The sequence below is a fragment of the Austrofundulus limnaeus genome, unplaced genomic scaffold, assembly GCF_001266775.1.
Source record: "Austrofundulus limnaeus strain Quisiro unplaced genomic scaffold, Austrofundulus_limnaeus-1.0 Scaffold109, whole genome shotgun sequence".
In the NCBI taxonomy this organism is placed as follows: Eukaryota; Metazoa; Chordata; class Actinopteri; order Cyprinodontiformes; family Rivulidae; genus Austrofundulus; species Austrofundulus limnaeus.
In genome coordinates this window covers 177,288-183,586 of record NW_013952511.1, presented here as the reverse complement: position 1 = coordinate 183,586, position 6,299 = coordinate 177,288, and the positions used below count along the sequence as shown (strand labels likewise).

Genomic DNA, 6,299 nt, shown 5'->3' with positions numbered 1-6,299 from the left:
ATATATATATATATATATAAACAGTTAAGTAGTTTTACTTTCTGGAAATATAAAATAAAATACTGTTTTCTCATAGTGGAATAAAACATTGACTGATTTATACTGTTTTTCAGACATGATGAGAATGACTGGTGATGTTTCAATGTAATTTATTTTGTACAATTGACAGTACATATTGTCTCTCACACAGTGACTGGTTGACACATGCTCCACTGAGCCATGTCACAGAAAGGGGAAGCAGCAAGAAAATGGATGGATTTAATTAAGCTATCACTGCAATAATAAGCTTGTTTATTAGGGATGTGCCCATATGAAAATTTCAGCTGATATCGATATCCGATATAATTATTGGTGTTATGGCCGATAACCAATATTGCAGAAACACACAAATTACATTGTACATATACGCACAAACACACTTTGGTCTTTTTTTATACTGTAAATAAACAACCAGACCTCTGACATGGCTCCCTACTTCAGCTATTCCTGGCTACGAGCGTCAGTATCACTATCATGATCAAACAGATGCTGCTCAACCAACCCCTCCCCTCCCAAAAAAGAAACACAAAGATAAAAAGTAGGAAATCAATATTGGACGTTAAAGTGCCTGTGACATGCCTGTCCATCAAAAACAAAAAGTCAAAGAAAACACATTTTTATATAAGAAACCTTGCGTAAAACGTGATTTTACCCATTTTGTCACATAAATAGGATATTTTTTTTAACTTGGCTCGGCCAAAGTGCAACAGGAAGTGACATGAAAGGGGAACTCTTTAAGAAACAGAACTCAATAGTCTTTGTTTATTGAAACAATATTATTTGAACTCTGACTAATCTTCATCTATCTCTGATAGAGACTCAAAATAATCTGAAGAAACATCAGATTCTTCTCTACAGTCTGTATTTAGCTATTTTATCAATGCTTTGTTCCATGCAGGCATTCCTCTCTGACATCACTTCCTGTTCCTTCACATGCAAATATCTCAACAACTGTTCATCTCAGCAGCGGGAAATTATTTTTGCAATATGCTAATAATATTAAATTTCCAATAATGCCTTTATATTTATTTTAAAACTTTCACGTCAGAGGCACTTAAATATCGGCCCAGTTTTACATATAAGACAAATACCAATATTCTAAAAAATTACCAGTATCGGCTTGAAGAAATTTATTGGGGTTGGTTTATATACTGATCTTATTTACACTACACGTGGTATTATTATTATTATTATTATTATTATTATTACTATTACTATTATTATTATTATTAGGGAAACTAATATCTGTTAAATGTGATTATGMTGCTRAAATTGATGATTTTATGTAGATACATGCCTGAACACTGATTCAACACATAACTGAACCGTTAATCTTCATTAGGTTAGAATATAATGTGTCTGGAGACATGATTTCAGTTGGGTTTAGGGACTCCCCTCCTGGTGACGTAATAAAATAGGTGTAGTCATGTCCCTGGTGCCCATGTTAAATGGTACTGACGTCCTGTGAATGGGGCAGAACGCAGACAGAATAAAATGTCTTCAGCCAGAGCGTTCTTTGTGTGGTTGGTTGTATGCTACTCTTTTCTATTCAATTTCCATGTATTGGCACATTTCCGGTGTGGTTCAAGCACATAAAATGGTAAACTAATATGCTTAACAATGTTTTCTTTCAGGCCCATACCGATATTAGTGGAGATATATCGTGAATCCCTATAGATTATTATAAATAATAAACATAACAGTCATAGGGGTTTTCTCATGTTATGCTTTTTATACTACATAAGTGATTTATTGTTGATATTCTCATATTACTTTAGACCTAATTAGCTTGTTGATTACATTTCCCCAAAAGTAATTACTTAACACAGTCATTCATATAAAAAAATAGGAAAATAATAGACAATTTAAAAGATAGAAGGATTATAAATAAATTAATAGAATACAGATGGATTACAAATGTACTGATGTACAAACCATTACATGCAGCGAGCAGTAAACCAATTTATTTACTTTGTGGTAATAAAACCAAGCAGCTTCTCAAAGACACACAACTTTTAAAACCACTTAACAAGAACTGACTTCCATGGAAAGAGGTTACGTCAAACGTCTGATCCCCTTCCTGTTTACAAGCAAAAACAACAGTCTATAAACATGATGCCATTTTTAGAGGATTGCATCTTCCACGCAAAAAACAAAACAAAACAAAACTGAACCTTAAGGGTTTGATGACGTTTCCATGTACGCTTTGTGATTAAAAAAAATAATGGAATGCTGTGACTCTACACACAGATCCAGGCTAAGGCCAAAATGCAAACATGATGGGTTCAACAAGTATGTTTTTTTTAGGAAAGTCAGAACAAAATCAACCACAAACTGATTTATTCTCGAACCATCATCAGACATATTTTAACAAGGAAATAGCTGCTACAGTCGGAATCTGCAGATAAGGAACAGAAGAAAAAAAGTCATGAAACATCAGGCAAGTCACAACTTGTTTGATGATCACACCTGGTGAACAGCCTGGAAAAAAGGTGCTTAGTTTCTTTCTAACTCATGCTCAAATGCTCAAGAACTAAAAATAAGATGGAGACACAGCTTTTCTTCTTGTGTTGGACATGTTTCTGGTGTTTGACCCGAGTGAATTTAATCACTTTTTAAATTTGGTGGAGCTCTGATATATGACGGCAAAATGAGTACGGTAAATGTCTGAATGGTTGAAAAATGCTCCTCTGCCAACATTCATATGTTTTGTGCTCCTTCCAAGCCCTCACTCCTGCACAAATACTCTAATTCTCTTGCAAACATGCCTCTCTCATTACCAGATGTTTCCAAATAGATCATATTACATTTTCTCTGTGCTTATTTCCTATACCATCTGTTTTTGTCCAACTTTATTGCTTATATTTTACAAAAAGAATAGGTGACTGGAGTTTACATTGCTCTATGGAGAAAATTCAGTCATATTGATTGTCTTATTTGAAAGTTACAGTAATGTTAAAGGAGTCTTCTGAGACTGTGGACAGCCATGGACGGATGTTTTGGGAGTGGGACAAAGGAGCGGACAGTGGGTAAGAGTTGAGCTGTTCTACTGCCAAATAAAATAAGTCACAAACAATGTACAGGCCAACAAAACACACGCAAGTTCTCTGTGACTTTAATAAGAAAACGAAAAGCTTAGAAAGAAAGAGAGAAAGAAAGAAAGAAAGAAAGAAAGAAAGAAAGAAAGAAAGAAACAAACAAACAAAAGAAACAAACAAAGAAAGAAACAAAGAAACAAAGAAAAACAAGAACAATCTCCAAGGTTTTAAAACTTGCAACAACTTAAAGGAGACATACAGTATCATGCTAAATGCACTTTTTTTGCATTTATAAACTATTTTTTGTGCAATTATAGTGTCTAGGAGTGTAGAAAACTTTAATTTATTCTGCCCAGTTACTGCAAAGATATTTTTATATTTTTTATGGGTCAGATTTTTCAGTTTGTTCAAAATCTGCTGTTGCTTATTTCGTTTCATTATTTTCTTTGGAACTACCATTTATGGTAATGTATTTCCGGCCAACTGGATTTCATAGTCCGCTATTTTTTTCCTCGCTGTGTGATTTTTGTAGTTCATAGTGTCATGCCAAATATACAAGTCCAGAAGTCAAAATGTTCGGTTCTGGGGTGTGTGAACTCATTCTACATAGACTACCAGCGTCAGAGCTTCTTCAAAGTGCCTGGTTAAGTTTTATTTTTCAAGGAAATGGACCCACAACAGGGCGGAAAGTGCTTGTGGACAACACAGGATGAATGTTACAACAACAAGTGTGAGTTATGAACTGTAAATGTGTTTTAACTGTCTAATTTAGCTGTTTCTACCCTCTGTGTCGGAATATAAAGGGGAGAAAGAACAGCTGTTTCTTTTCGGAACGGGTGCTCAGCACCATGTTTTACTTTCACTTTCGCCCCGCAATGTAATCAGCGTGTCTGTGTTGTTTTTCTTTTTAAAGACCTCGTTTCGATGTGATGAGTCACATTTCATTCTATAAAAAAATTCAGGATTTTTTACTGTGTTCTGTGTACTTTCAAACGTCTATTTTTGTCATAGAAACATTTCACTGCAAGTTGAACTTTGTGTATGTGATAAATGTATTTGATTTGATTGCTCTCATTTTTATCTTCTGTTGCTAACATATTTTATGAAGGCAATGCATTCCARATACAGAAAAAGCTATTGAATGTATACAATTTTGCATTTTAGGTAAAATGATTTTCATCAAAACCATGAATGTAATTTGACACTTTTTTATTGTTTATCAAGGAGTAATAAATTACATAAATTCTTACATTTAATGTTGTCAATACATCATCACGTCACTTTCCAATTAGTGTTTTCTGGAGAAGGAAAAGTGGCTGAATTTGTGCTTTGCTAACACCATCTCTGAAGTCTTTGTGTGAAAGATGATGAGGTGTGTTTGGGAGTACTTCTGTCATTAAAGCCCTGGAGTTAGAGTTGAAATGGTGCTCTGCCTTGTGGCGTTTGAAATTTATCTGGCTTAGACGTTTGGGTTCCAGGTTCTTTGCTGTCCCACAGACCTGTGACATACAATATTAGTTACAGTTTAACAGTAGAATGTGACTGATCATTTAATTATGATTTAAGTTCTGATTTGACATATGGAAATCAATAGGCTAATTGGTGATGAAAAATAAAAATTACATTTTATTTGCTTTTTGTACATTTCAAACTAACAGTCAAGCACAAAAATCTATTTATTTAAAATAATTTCATAACTGTACAGTGAGTGTGAGTATACTGTAGTTGTTCAATTAAAAATACTTTATTGATCACAAAAGTAAATTATATAATATAATAGTAGTTAAATAGTAGTTCAAATGCATGTATTTTAGTTTAGCTATGCTCCCCAGTGTAGGTAAGGAAATAGAGTGTGTAATTAAATAACGCACCATTGTGACACATTAGTTTGAAGACGTGGTTCTGCAGGTTTGTCATTCTGAGTGTCTTGCACTGGGTCAGACTCTGTCTTGTACATGTAAGGCTGGATTGACAAGTCTACTGTTGTTGACATCCTTATACTTTTCTGCCATCTGCCATCACTAATATGCACCTTCATGTACTTTATGGTGTATATATGTATATAAATAAGCATATGTGTTTATGTATATGTGTATATGTGCATGGGTACATTACTACATCACATGTGTATATTGTGGGGTTTTATTTGTTATCTTTTATTAATCTTTCATTATTTTTCTCAGCCTCTCTTGTATTAAGCTGCAGTAATGTGCAAATTTCCAGACTGTGGGATCAATAAAGTTTTATCTTATCTTATTTTATCTTAAAAACAGTTTTTAGTCGGTAGATAACTGTGTTTTTGCTATGAAACTACAAACATGGCAGAACGGGGTGGAGTCAAACGCTCAGCGACCTGGAGGGGGCGGGGTGTAAAATATCTCCCTTGTATTTAAAGAGACCGCACCAAAACAACTTGCTCTGAGGGGCAACTCAGAACAGGGGTAAAGCGAGGAAAGCAAGGAGTCTGTGGAGCAACAAAAACGAGGAATTAAGACCAAAGCATTGCAGTTTTATTTTAAATAGACCATAAGTGAATAATTTAGACGTGAAAAAGAAGGATTTAAAAGCATGAAATGACACCTTTAACCATGAAGCTGAGAGTCTACAAATCAAACCACAATTATCACTAAACATGTGGTTAATTTCCAGCAGAAACAAGGGAAGGTGTTAGTACTGTGGATACAGATGAGTGTGGACAGTAGAGGTAAAGAAAGAGGAGAGGTGTAAAGAAATCTCCAGTTCAGAATGAGCAGGAAAAACCAACTGGGAAGCACAAAGGTGTGGCAACAGGAAAACTGATCCTCTGATGTTTACAGTTCACTGGGTTAAAGACAGAGACTGGAGATTAAGTCTGGATTAAACAAAAAGTGAGGAAATCTTTGGAAATTTTCTGAAAAAGAAAAAAGGTGGGAAAGGCAGAGGAGTAGACTAATTAAGGTATAATTTCTGTTAAAGTATGTAGTGTCCATTATTTAACCAATAGACTCATTGAGATTTAAAACCTCTTTTCCAAGAGTGACCTGGCCAAGACAGCAGCAAAAAATAAATAAATAAAATAAAATAAGCAATAAAAAATAAAACACAAAAACAACAAATCCAAATTTCAAAACACAAAGATGTCTGACAGGTGTGCAAACACAACACTGTTATTGCTCTGAAACTGATGCCTGTTGTAAGCCTAACTATTCAGAACAAAAGACCCAAAGAGAGAGAGAGAGAGAG

At 34.5% G+C, this 6,299-nt stretch overlaps 1 protein-coding gene across 1 annotated transcript in view; it reads right to left on the bottom strand.

The window, feature by feature from the left end:
- The window catches only part of tmc6b (transmembrane channel-like 6b), a 37,991-nt gene that overhangs the window by 31,003 nt on the left and 689 nt on the right, over positions 1-6,299 (bottom strand). The window lies entirely within an intron of this gene.